This window comes from Zea mays, chromosome 2 (genome assembly GCF_902167145.1).
Source record: "Zea mays cultivar B73 chromosome 2, Zm-B73-REFERENCE-NAM-5.0, whole genome shotgun sequence".
Lineage (NCBI taxonomy): Eukaryota > Viridiplantae > Streptophyta > Magnoliopsida > Poales > Poaceae > Zea > Zea mays.
This window is the reverse complement of record NC_050097.1, coordinates 237,607,105-237,618,767: the sequence shown is the minus strand read 5'-3', so window position 1 is coordinate 237,618,767 and position 11,663 is coordinate 237,607,105.

Genomic DNA, 11,663 nt, shown 5'->3' with positions numbered 1-11,663 from the left:
GGAGGAGGATGGTTGATCTTGTGCATTTGGAGGCTCTTCGGATTCCTTAGGACACACATCCCCAATGGACATGTTCCTTAGCGCGATGCACGGAGCCTCTTCAATACCTATCTCATCAAGATCAACTTGCTCTACTTGAGAGCCATTAGTCTCATCAAACACAACGTCACAAGAAACTTCAACTTGTCCGGAGGACTTGTTAAAGACTCTATATGCCCTTGTGTTTGAATCATATCCTAGTAAAAAGCCTTCTACAGTCTTAGGAGCAAATTTAGATTTTCTTCCACTTTTAACAAGAATAAAGCATTTGCTACCAAAGACTCTAAAATATGAAATATTGGGCTTTTTACCGGTTAGGAGTTCGTAAGATGTCTTCTTGAGGATTCGGTGTAGATACAACCGGTTGATGGCGTAGCAGGCAGTGTTGACCGCCTCGGCCCAAAACCGATCTGAAGTCTTGTACTCATCAAGCATGGTTCTTGCCATGTCTAATAGAGTTCTATTATTCCTCTCCACTACACCATTTTGTTGTGGAGTGTAGGGAGAAGAGAACTCATGCTTGATGCCCTCCTCCTCAAGGAAGCCTTCAATTTGAGAGTTCTTGAACTCCGTCCCGTTGTCGTTTCTAATTTTCTTGATCCTTAAGCCGAACTCGTTTTGAGCTCGTCTCAAGAATCCCTTTAAAGTATCTTGAGTATGAGATTTTTCCTGCAAAAAGAATACCCAAGTGAAGCGAGAGTAATCATCCACTATAACAAGACAATACTTGCTCCCGCCGATGCTTATGTAAGCAATCGGGACGAATAGATCCATGTGGAGTAGCTCAAGCGGCCTATCGGTCGTCATGATGTTCTTGTGTGGATGATGGGCACCAACTTGCTTTCCTGCTTGGCATGCGCTACAAACTCTGTCTTTCTCAAAATGAACATTGGTTAGTCCTAAAATGTGCTCTCCCTTTAGAAGCTTATGAAGATTCTTCATCACAACATGGGCTAGTCGGCGGTGTCAGAGCCAACCCATGTTAGTCTTAGCAATTAAGCAAGTGTCGAGTTCAGTTCTATCAAAATCTACTAAGTATAGCTGACCCTCTAACACTCCCTTAAATGCTATTGAATCATCACTTCTTCTAAAGACAGTGACACCTATATCAGTAAAAAGACAGTTGTAGCCCATTTGACATAATTGAGAAACGGAAAGCAAATTGTAATCTAAAGAATCTACAAGAAAAACATTGGAAATGGAATGGTCAGGTGATATAGCAATTTTACCCAAACCTTTGACCAAACCTTGATTTCCATCCCCGAATGTGATAGCTCGTTGGGGATCTTGGTTTTTCTCATAGGAGGAGAACATCTTCTTCTCCCCTGTCATGTGGTTTGTGCATCCGCTGTCGATGATCCAACTTGAGCCCCCGGATGCATAACCCTACAAAACATGTTTAGTTCTTGACTTTAGGTACCCAAATGGTTTTGGGTCCTTTGGCATTAGAAACAAGAACTTTGGGTACCCAAACACAAGTCTTTGACCCCTTGTGCTTGCCCCCAACATACTTGGCAACTACCTTGCCGGATTTGTTAGTTAAAACATAAGAAGCATCAAAAGTTTTAAATGAAATGCTATGGTCATTTGATGCACTAGGAGTTTTCTTCTTAGGTAACTTAGCACGGGTTGGTTGCTTAGAGCTAGATGTCTCACCCTTATACATGAAAGCATGGTTAGGGCCAGAGTGAGACTTCCTAGAATGAATTCTCCAAATTTTGTCCTCGGGATAACCGACAGGGTATAAAATGTAACCCTCGTTATCCTGAGGCATGGGAGCCTTACCCTTAACAAAGTTGGACAATTTCTTAGGAGGGGCACTAAGTTTGACATTGCCTCCCTGTTGGAAGCCAATGCCATCCTTAATGCCAGGGCGTCTCCCACTATAAAGCATACTACGAGCAAACTTAAATTTTTCATTTTCAATTTCATGCTCGGCAATTTTAGCATCTAGTTTCGCTATATGATCATTTTGTTGTTTAATTAAAGCCATGTGATCATGTATAGCATTAACATCAACATCTCTACATCTAGTACAAATAGAAGTATGCTCAACGATAGATGTAGAGGATTTGCAAGAATTAAGTTCAACAATCTTAGAACGCAATATATCATTTTTGTCTCTAAGATCGGAAATAGTAGCATTGCAAATATCAAAATCTTTAGCCTTAGCAAGCAATTTTTCATTTTCATTTCTAAGGCTAGCAAGAGAAATGTTTAGTTCTTCAATCCTAGCAAGCAAATCATCATTATCATTTCTAGGATTGGGAATTTAAACATTACAAGCATTTGAATCAACCTTAGCTAACAAATTAGCATTTTCATTTCTAAGGTTGTCAATGGTTTCATGGCAAGAACTTAGCTCACTAGAAAGTTTTTCACATTTTTCTACTTCTAGAGCGTAAGCATTTTTGACCTTAACATGCTTTTTGTTTTCCTTGATTAGGAAGTCCTCTTGGGTGTCCAAGAGGTCATCCTTCTCATGGATGGCACTAATTAATTCATTTAACTTTTCTTTTTGTTGCATGTTTAGGTTGGCAAAAAGAGTCCGTAAGTTATCTTCCTCATAACTAGCATTTTCATCACTAGAAGACTCATATCTAGTGGAGGATTTAGATTTAACCTTCTTCTTTTTGCCGTCCTTTGCCATGAGGCACTTGTGGCCGATGTTGGGGAAGAGAAGTCCCTTGGTGACGGCGATGTTGGCGGCGTCCTCGTCGTCGGAGGAGTCGCTAGAGCTTTCTTTGGAGTCCCACTCCCGACAAACATGGGCATCGCCGCCCTTCTTCTTGTAGTACCTCTTCTTCTCTTTTCTTCTCCCCTTCTTGTCATCGCCCCTGTCACTGTCACTAGAAATAGGACATTTTGCTATAAGTGACCGGGCTTACCACACTTGTAGCAAACCTTCTTGGAGCGGGGCTTGTAATCTTTCCCCCTCCTTTGCTTGAGGATTTGGCGAAAGCTTTTGATGACGAGCGCCATTTCCTCGTTGTCGAGCTTGGAGGCGTCGATGGGTGTTCTACTTGGTGTAGACTCCTCCTTCTTTTCTTCCGTCGCTTTGAATGCGACCGGTTGAGCCTCGGACGTAGAAGGACCGTCAAGCTCGTTGATTTTCCGTGAGCCCTTGATCATAAATTCAAAGCTCACATAATTCCCGATTACTTCCTCGGGAGTCATTAGTGTATATCTTGGATTACCACGAATTAATTGTACTTGAGTAGGGTTAAGGAAAATAAGAGATCTTAGAATAACCTTAACCACCTTGTGGTCATCCCACTTTTTGCTCCCGAGGTTGCGCACTTGATTCACCAAGGTCTTGAGCCGGTTGTACATATCTTGTGGCTCCTCCCCTTGGCGAAGACGCAAGCGACCGAGCTCCCCCTCGATCGTTTCCCGCTTGGTGATCTTGGTGAGTTCATCACCCTCGTGTGCCGTCTTGAGCACGTCCCAAACTTCCTTGGCGCTTTTTAGTCCTTGCACCTTGTTATACTCCTCCCTACTTAGAGAGGCGAGGAGTATGGTTGTGGCTTGGGAGTTGAAGTGCTCGATTTGGGCCACCTCGTCCTCATCATAATCTTCATCCCCTACGGATGGTACCTGTGCTCCAAACTCAACAACATTCCATACACTTTTGTGGAGTGAGGTTAGATGAAATTTCATTAAATCACTCCACCTAGCATAATCTTCACCGACAAAGGTTGGCGGTTTGCCTAATGGAACGAAAAGTAATGGAGTATGTCTAGAAGTACGAGGATAATGTAAGGGGATCTTACTAAACTTCTTACGCTCATGGCGCTTCGAAGTTATGGAGGGCGCGTCGGAGCCGGAGGTAGAAGGTGATGAAGTGTCGGTCTCGTAGTAGACCACCTTCCTCGTCTTCTTAATTTTGTCGTCACTCCGATGCGACTTGTGAGAAGAAGTCTTCTTTTCCTTCTTCTTCTCCTTCCTCTTCTCTTTGTTGCGGGACTCTCCCGATAGAGCTTTCTCGTTGCTTGTAGTGGGCTTTTCGCCGGTCTCCATCTCCTTCTTGGCGTGATCTCCCGACATCACTTCGAGCGGTTAGGCTCTAATGAAGCATCGGGCTCTGATACCAATTGATAGTCGCCTAGAGGGGGGGTGAATAGGGCGAAACTGAAATTCTCAAAAATAATCACAACTACAAGCCGGGTTAGCGTTAGAAATATAATTGAGTCCGCGAGAGAGGGTGCAAAACAAATCGCAAGCAAATAAGAGGTGTGACACGCGGATTTGTTTTACCGAGGTTCGGTTCTTGCAAACCTACTCCCCGTTGAGGTGGTCACAAAGACCGGGTCTCTTTCAACCCTTTTCCTCTCTCAAACGGACCCTCGGACCGAGTCAGCTTTCTCTTCTCAATCACTTGGAACACAAATGTTGGGGACTTGTTGTCAAATGCTATGAATTAAGAACAAGGCAACATAAAATGTTAAATGCTAATGTCCTTCGCCCGCTGAATCATTATTTCCTCAAGGATTTAATGAACTTCGGACGAAGGTTATTACGATACAATTACGAAGGTTAAACCTTCGTAATTAAACTCTCAGAGATTATATAAAATAATGTGAGATATAAAGCATTAAAGACAAGTAAATTATAAGTAAACAGTATCATTTACATATTATATAAACTTGATGTATTCAAATACAATATTAGATACATTTATACCTCTGCCTTGGCAAAGAATAATTCCCGAGTGATGCGATTGCAATTACAGGAATGCGTGAACAGTAAAGGAATACTGTTCACTATTTATAGGCACAGGACACAGCCTGTGAGGAATTACAATCATGTCCCTCATAAAAGTTTACAGCAACGACTCAAACACTTATGGACTAAAAGGTCATTCTACTTTTAAGTCGGTTTGCAATTCCGAAGCTTCATGAACAGCAACCTTCGGTCATCACGTGCAGACAGCTTCAGCCGAAGCTGTTTCTTCCTGCAGGACCTTCGGCGACGAAGCATGGTCCCAACAGTAGCCCCTTCGCGGTGCTAGATCGTTTTTCGTAATGAGCTTGATCCGTGAAAAAAGTCTCTTAGGCTTCAGGAAGCCGAAGGTCCGAAAAACACCTTCCCTGAGCTCGTTGTCGAGAAACGATTCAGTTTCCGAGCGCGTAGCGGTCCCACCCTGCAGGGTTACTATTTGGTCTCTGCGGTCCACCGCGCAGCGGGTGTAAGCAGCGGTTTGCCTGGTGTAAAAATCCTGACGATTCACCTTCTTACCTGCAGCACTATATAAACAGACGGGTAGGTGTGAAGTTACCACAACATTCATTGCTATTGCACTGTTTCGCTGCCAAAATTTTTAACCATAGCCGAAGCTTGACTCTCGCAATCAGACGAAGCTCCAGTTTAAAACCTACTTCGTTAGAAGAAAAAGCTTCGGAAGAAAAAGTTTTTAGTTCCCAAGAAATTCAGAATTAAATGGCCAGAGTGCGCTCTACCGCTAGAGTTGAGCGTGAGGGAAGCGAAGCCGAAGGAGCGGAAACTGTTCCTATCTCTGAAGCGATGCAACGATCCGGACTGGTGACCTCGGAAGGAATCCGTACTACCGAGACAGAGCAGACTGCTTCCGAGACAGAACGAGTTGCTGCCGAAGCGGAAGAAGGAAATATTGAGGAAGCTGATTCCGATGATGATTACCATATTGCCGTGCCAAGCAAGCCCAGCCACTTGGACTTCGGAAAGTCGACTGTCTCCAAGGCTGATTTCTCCAAGATGGTGAAGTCGGGTTATTTCAGTGAGAATGAGAAGAAGCTACTTCGCTTCGGGGGGGAAGAAACTACCCCGAAGCCAGAAAAGGATGAAATAGTCATTTTCAAGAGCTTCCTAAAAGCTGGGTTGAGATTCCCCTTAAATAGGATGATCTCTGATGTGCTGCAAAGATTTGGTATCTATTTTCACCAACTGACTCCCAACGCGATTGTCAGGCTCAGCGTCTATATCTGGGCTCTCCGAAGCCAAGCGGTGGAGCCATTTGCCGACAGCTTCTGTCGAGTTCATGAGTTGCATTACCAAACTAAGGCCAGAAAAGATGGATTGCATGAAAATTTTGGCTGCTATAATTTTGCTTATCGGAAAACCACGAAGTTTCCCGTGATCAGCTATCGAAGCAAATGGCCGGCAGGCTGGAAATCAGAGTGGTTTTACGTCAAAGTTGACGAAGACAAAGAGAAGCTGGTTCAGAGCCCTCTTGAGCTAATCTTCAGAGAAACAAGACCCCGATGCAAAATGGCAGTAGAAGGTCCAACTTGGGCTGCACTGGGCGAATTCAAGATTATTGCAGAACATATTGGCACTAGAGATTTAGTGCAGGAATTCCTGGCCTTCAGGGTTTTTCCGACTATGAAAGAGTGGACAATGCCGAAGCTCAAAGGGGAAAAGAAAGAGGGGGAACTCGTCCGACTGCCCTACTATTATAAGTTCAAGAAATATTTTAAAGTACCCTGCCAAGAATGGCTTGATACAATTGAAATAATGAGTAATGAAATTCTTGGGAATTACTCTAAAAAAGAGGACCAATTGATGACAGCGGCCTTCGGCACTCGGCCGAAACGAAGGCTGAACAGGGTGCTTGATGCCATAGGATTTGAATATGCTGACTATGGCCGACTGGGCGGAGATGCTGGAGGCCCGAAGCGAAAAAGGATTGCTAGCACTACTGACGAAGAAGTCGTCAAGGCAGCCAAAAAGAAAAAGAAAGATTCTGAAAATCTTAGCGCTGAAGAGTTAAATCCTGAGCCGAAGGTGGCTACGGCAAAAAAGAGAAAAAGTGCATCCCCAGAGCCGGAAACGCCGGTCCGAGAAGAAGATATTCCTGCTTCTCCCTCTGCTGTTGAAATAGAAGAGATTATGAAGGTAATGACTGAACCCTTGCCTATCAGGCTAAGTCCGCTGGCATTGGAACTGACGAAGTTTTTTCAGAGGGACAAGGCAGCTTTGGCAGCAAAAAGTCCTGTGAAGCCGAAAAAACAGAGAATTATTCAAGTGACGGATGTGATCCATCAGACACCGCCACCAGCGACGGTGTCACAAATTGTCTTTGCCGAGACTGCCGAAGCCGAAGGCGCCGCAGCCGAAGCTACTGGAGTGGAAACTATTGAAGCTGAGATCGGCGAAGCCAAAGCTACCGGGGCCGAAGCCGGGACCACTGAAGAGTCGAACCTAGAAACCACACTTGAGGTTATTGACAATATACTCTTGAAAATGGCTGAAGAAGAAACTACTGCAGCTGCGGTGAGCACGGCAACTGAAAAGGGGAAAGAGCAAATTGATGAAATTTCAGAAGAAGATTTTAACTTTCAAGATTTGCTTGGAGAAGAGTTAACAGACGCTGAGAAAGAGGAGTTGAAAAAATATGCCATATCTTGCGGATATAAATCAGGGGCTATGCTATTTGGTGGGATGAACGAAGGGAAACTAAGGTGCCTTCGGAACCGTACCGAGGCCAAAATTGTCAGAACCCTTTCCAAAAGCATTGGCTTACCGAAGCTGGAAGCGGACTTGTGTCGTTATCAACGACACCACATCGCCGGAAGCTTGCTTTATGCTAACTTCAAGGTAACGAATATTTTTGTTATTTTATTACTATTATTATTATCTTTTGGGTCGTGTTTTAACGAAGATCAATTCGACAGAGCATATTATTAAGCAAGGTTCTGAAAATGCAACAAGATCTGGAGGAAGAGAAAAACAAAGTTGTCATTCAAGATTTGGCTGAAAAAATTGAAAATCACGAAGCCAATCTGAAAAAGAAAGACTTCGCAATCCAAGACCTTGAGATCATGGTCAAAGAGCACGAAGGTGCATTAGAAAAGAAGGATTTTGTTATTCAGACCATGGAGGGCTCTTTGGCTGAAGTCCAAAGTGAGAATGACAAATTAAAGAATGAATTACTCCAACAATCAGAAAAATTCGAGCAAGAAAAGAAATATTTTGAAGCAAGCCTGAAAGCTGAAGTGGATAAATACTCAAATTTGCAGACATCCTTTAAAGAACTTCAGGAGAAATGCTTAAGCTTCGGCAGCCGATGTGTGCAGCGGCTGAAGGATGTGTTTCACTCTGTCAGAGCTAGCTCTTCGAAATTTACACCTTCAGCTGAGAATCTGCCAAGAACATTAGAATATATTGAAGGCGAAGTTGACGCCCTTGACAAAGTTATTGGTGGGCATGCCGACTTCTGCGCCCTGGTAGCTTCTCGGGGCACAGCTACGGCTTTTTTGAAGGCTGGTTGCACGCATGGAAACATTGTGAACAGACCAAACTTCAGCTTGTCAGCTTCAGATTTGATGGATATCCCAAGCTTAGCCAGAAGTATCGGAAATAGATTCATGACCCAGATCTGGGTAAGTGGCGGGCGGAAAATGGCAGGCGACGAAGCTCGAAGCCATCTTAAGCCGGTAAGAAACTTATGTTTGTTACTTTTACCTTCTCCTTTGAATTTTGTACCTTTCTTACTCTACTATTTGGTATATACAGGATGACGAAGCTAAAGATTGACAATGCTGAAGTTTGATAAAACTGAAGACGAAGCCTTAGCTGAAGCTTAAAGTTGCTTATAATATGCTTTCCTGCAAAAATTCTTGGAGAAACTCTTGTAATATAGATATGAAATAACTTATGTAAATTTGTACATACCTTGTAATATATCTTGTCTCCCTTATCCGTATTCAATCTGCTTTGCTGTGGACGAAACTTCTCTTTTGAGCCGAAGGCGAAAAACACCTTCCCTTCTTTTCGTACACAACGAAGCATAGAAAATTTTTCCTTTGAATCTTTTCCTTATTTTCTGAAGCACCTGTCTTTTTTGTGTAGCATAATGATGATTCTATATATGTCTAAATGGATGTTTATGAATGCAAATGACATGGTGACATGTAATGTGCAAATGAATATTAGGACAAATGTTCAAAAACCATAAGTACGGCCCTTCATCCCCTCAAGAATGATAAAAATCTTTTTGTCGTTTACTTTTCGGCTTCACCGTTTACTTTTCGGTGTATTAGTGTTGACTTTTCGCTGTAAGCCTCCCTTAGGAGCTTCTTCGCCTTTTACTTTCGGCGGAATCAGCGTTTATTTTTCGCTGTAAGCCTCCCTTAGGAGCTTCTTCGCCTTTTACTTTCGGCGGAATCAGCGTTTATTTTTCGCTGTAAGCCTCCCTTAGGAGCTTCTTCCTGTTTTCTTTTCTTTTTCCTTTGCACTCGAAGGTGTGTTCTCAGCTTTTACATTTACATTTTTGGGGGATATCTCTCTTATAGAATGGAAATAAGGAAAAGAAAAATTACATGTTGTGGCCCCATTAAAAACCTTTCTCCCCCTTTGGAAAGGAAAAGGGTACCACAAAAAAGAAAAAATTACATCGAACTAAACATAATATCGCCGAAGCTCATCCGCATTCCACGATCTAGGAATGTCATTGCCGTCCAAATCCTTCAATCTGTAGGAACCGGGTCTTGACGAAGATACTACCAAAAAGGGGCCTTCCCACTTCAGCTGTAATTTGCCTACTGTTTCAGGGTTAGCTACTCTTCGAAGTACCAAGTGTCCTGGTTCAATATTCTTTAGCTTGACCTTTCTATCACGCCATTTTATTGTTTCAGCTTGATATTTATTGATGTTTTCCATAGCTTGAAGTCTAATCCGTTCAATAGCATCTTTTTCCACAGAGCAATCAGCTTCGTTTTCGCCCTCTGCCGAAGCTACTGTCCTTATTGATCCTGTTTTAGCCTCTTATGGGGTTATTGCTTCGTCACCAAACAATAGTTTAAAGGGTGTAAAGCCTGTTGATCTTGAGATGGTTGTGTTATGACTCCACACCACTTTGATTAACTCGTCTGGCCACTTTCCCCTCGGCTGATTGAAGATTGACTTCATTATTCCTGTCATTATGATCCCATTGGCTCTTTCAACAAGTCCATTTGATTCTGGGTGTCGGACTGATGCAAAATGGATCTTCATGCCGATTTGATTACAAAATTCTCTGAAGGCTTCAGAATCAAACTGTGTCCCGTTATCCACAGTGATAGCCTTCGGCACTCCGAAGCGACAAACAATGTTTTGCCAGAAAAACTTTTGAATAGTAAACGAAGTTATTGTGGCTAAGGGCTTCGCCTCAATCCATTTGGAAAAATATTCCACTGCCACCACCACATATCTTAAGTTCCCCTGTGCTGGTGGTAATGGACCTAGCAAATCCAGACCCCACCTTTGCAATGGCCAAGTGGGCTGTATTAATTGAGTTAAAGACGAAGGTTGTTTTTGATCTCTTGCACATTTCTGACAACCTTCGCACTTTTGAACTAAATCCGCTGCATCCGAAGCTGCCTTTGGCCAATAAAATCCTTGGCGAAAAACTTTCCCAAGCAAGGGCCTAGATCCAATGTGAGATCCACACAGACCTGCATGTATGTCCTTCATTAATTCTATACCTTCGGATCTGGATAAGCACTTGAGCAATGGGGAACAGACCCCGCGCTTGTATAACTCCCCTTCTATTATGACATATGGTCGAGCTCTTGCTTCTATTCTCCTGTTATAAGCTTCGTCGTCTGAAAGAAAATTACCCTGAAGGAAAGAGATGATTTCAGTTCTCCAATCTTCACTATAAACAGGGGATATGTTGAGGATTGCTCTTTCAAGAAGCTCGACCGAAGGTGCTTTTATTGTTTCAAAAAATACTTCCGAAGGTATAGGCAGCCCCTAGGCTGCTGACTTAGCCAATAGATCAGCGTATTCATTTTCTCCACGAGGAATATTTTTGACAGAGAAACCTTCGAAGGAAGCCTCAATCCTTCGGACTGTATCTAGATACCTTTCAAGCTTCGGGTCTCTTGCTTTGTAACTTTTGTCAATATGACCAGAAATAACTTGAGAATCAGTTTTAAGAATGGCCCTTCGGATTCCCATTGCCTTTAGTTTCCGAAGACCCAAAAGCAGAGCTTCATACTCAGTGATGTTATTTGTGCAACTAAAATCAAGTCTTGCCGCATAACAAGTTTTAACTTTGGAAGGTGAAACCAACACAGCAACCGCTCCTGCTCCGAAGGTTCCCCAAGACCCATCGCAAAACACTGTCCATGCTTCGGCGTCTTTATTTGTTTCTTCCTCCTGAGCCCCTGGCGTCCAGTCAGCAATGAAGTCTGCTAACGCCTGGGACTGAATCGAAGATCTATGAACATAATCAATACAAAATTCATTGAGCTCTGCAGCCCATTTTCCAATCCTTCCAGTAGCTTCTCGGTTCCTCATAATATCCTTCAGAGGTTGTGAAGAAGGAATAATTATGTTGTAAGCTTGAAAATAGTGCCGAAGCTTTCTGGAGGCCATCAAGACAGCATACAGTACCTTCTCCAACTCTGTATAATTTTTCTTTGATAAACTAAGAACCTCGGATACAAAATATATTGGGGCCTGCCTCTTAACTTGGCCTTCAAGCTTCTCCATAACAAGTGCTGCACTTACCGCTGAGTGCGAAGCTACCACATATAATAACAAAGGAGCCCCTGGCGTAGGTGGAGTTAATGTTGTTAGATCTATCAGATACTGCATCAGTTCTTCGAAGGCCTTCTGCTGGATTGGTCCCCATTGAAAGACTTCAGCTGTCTTCAGCA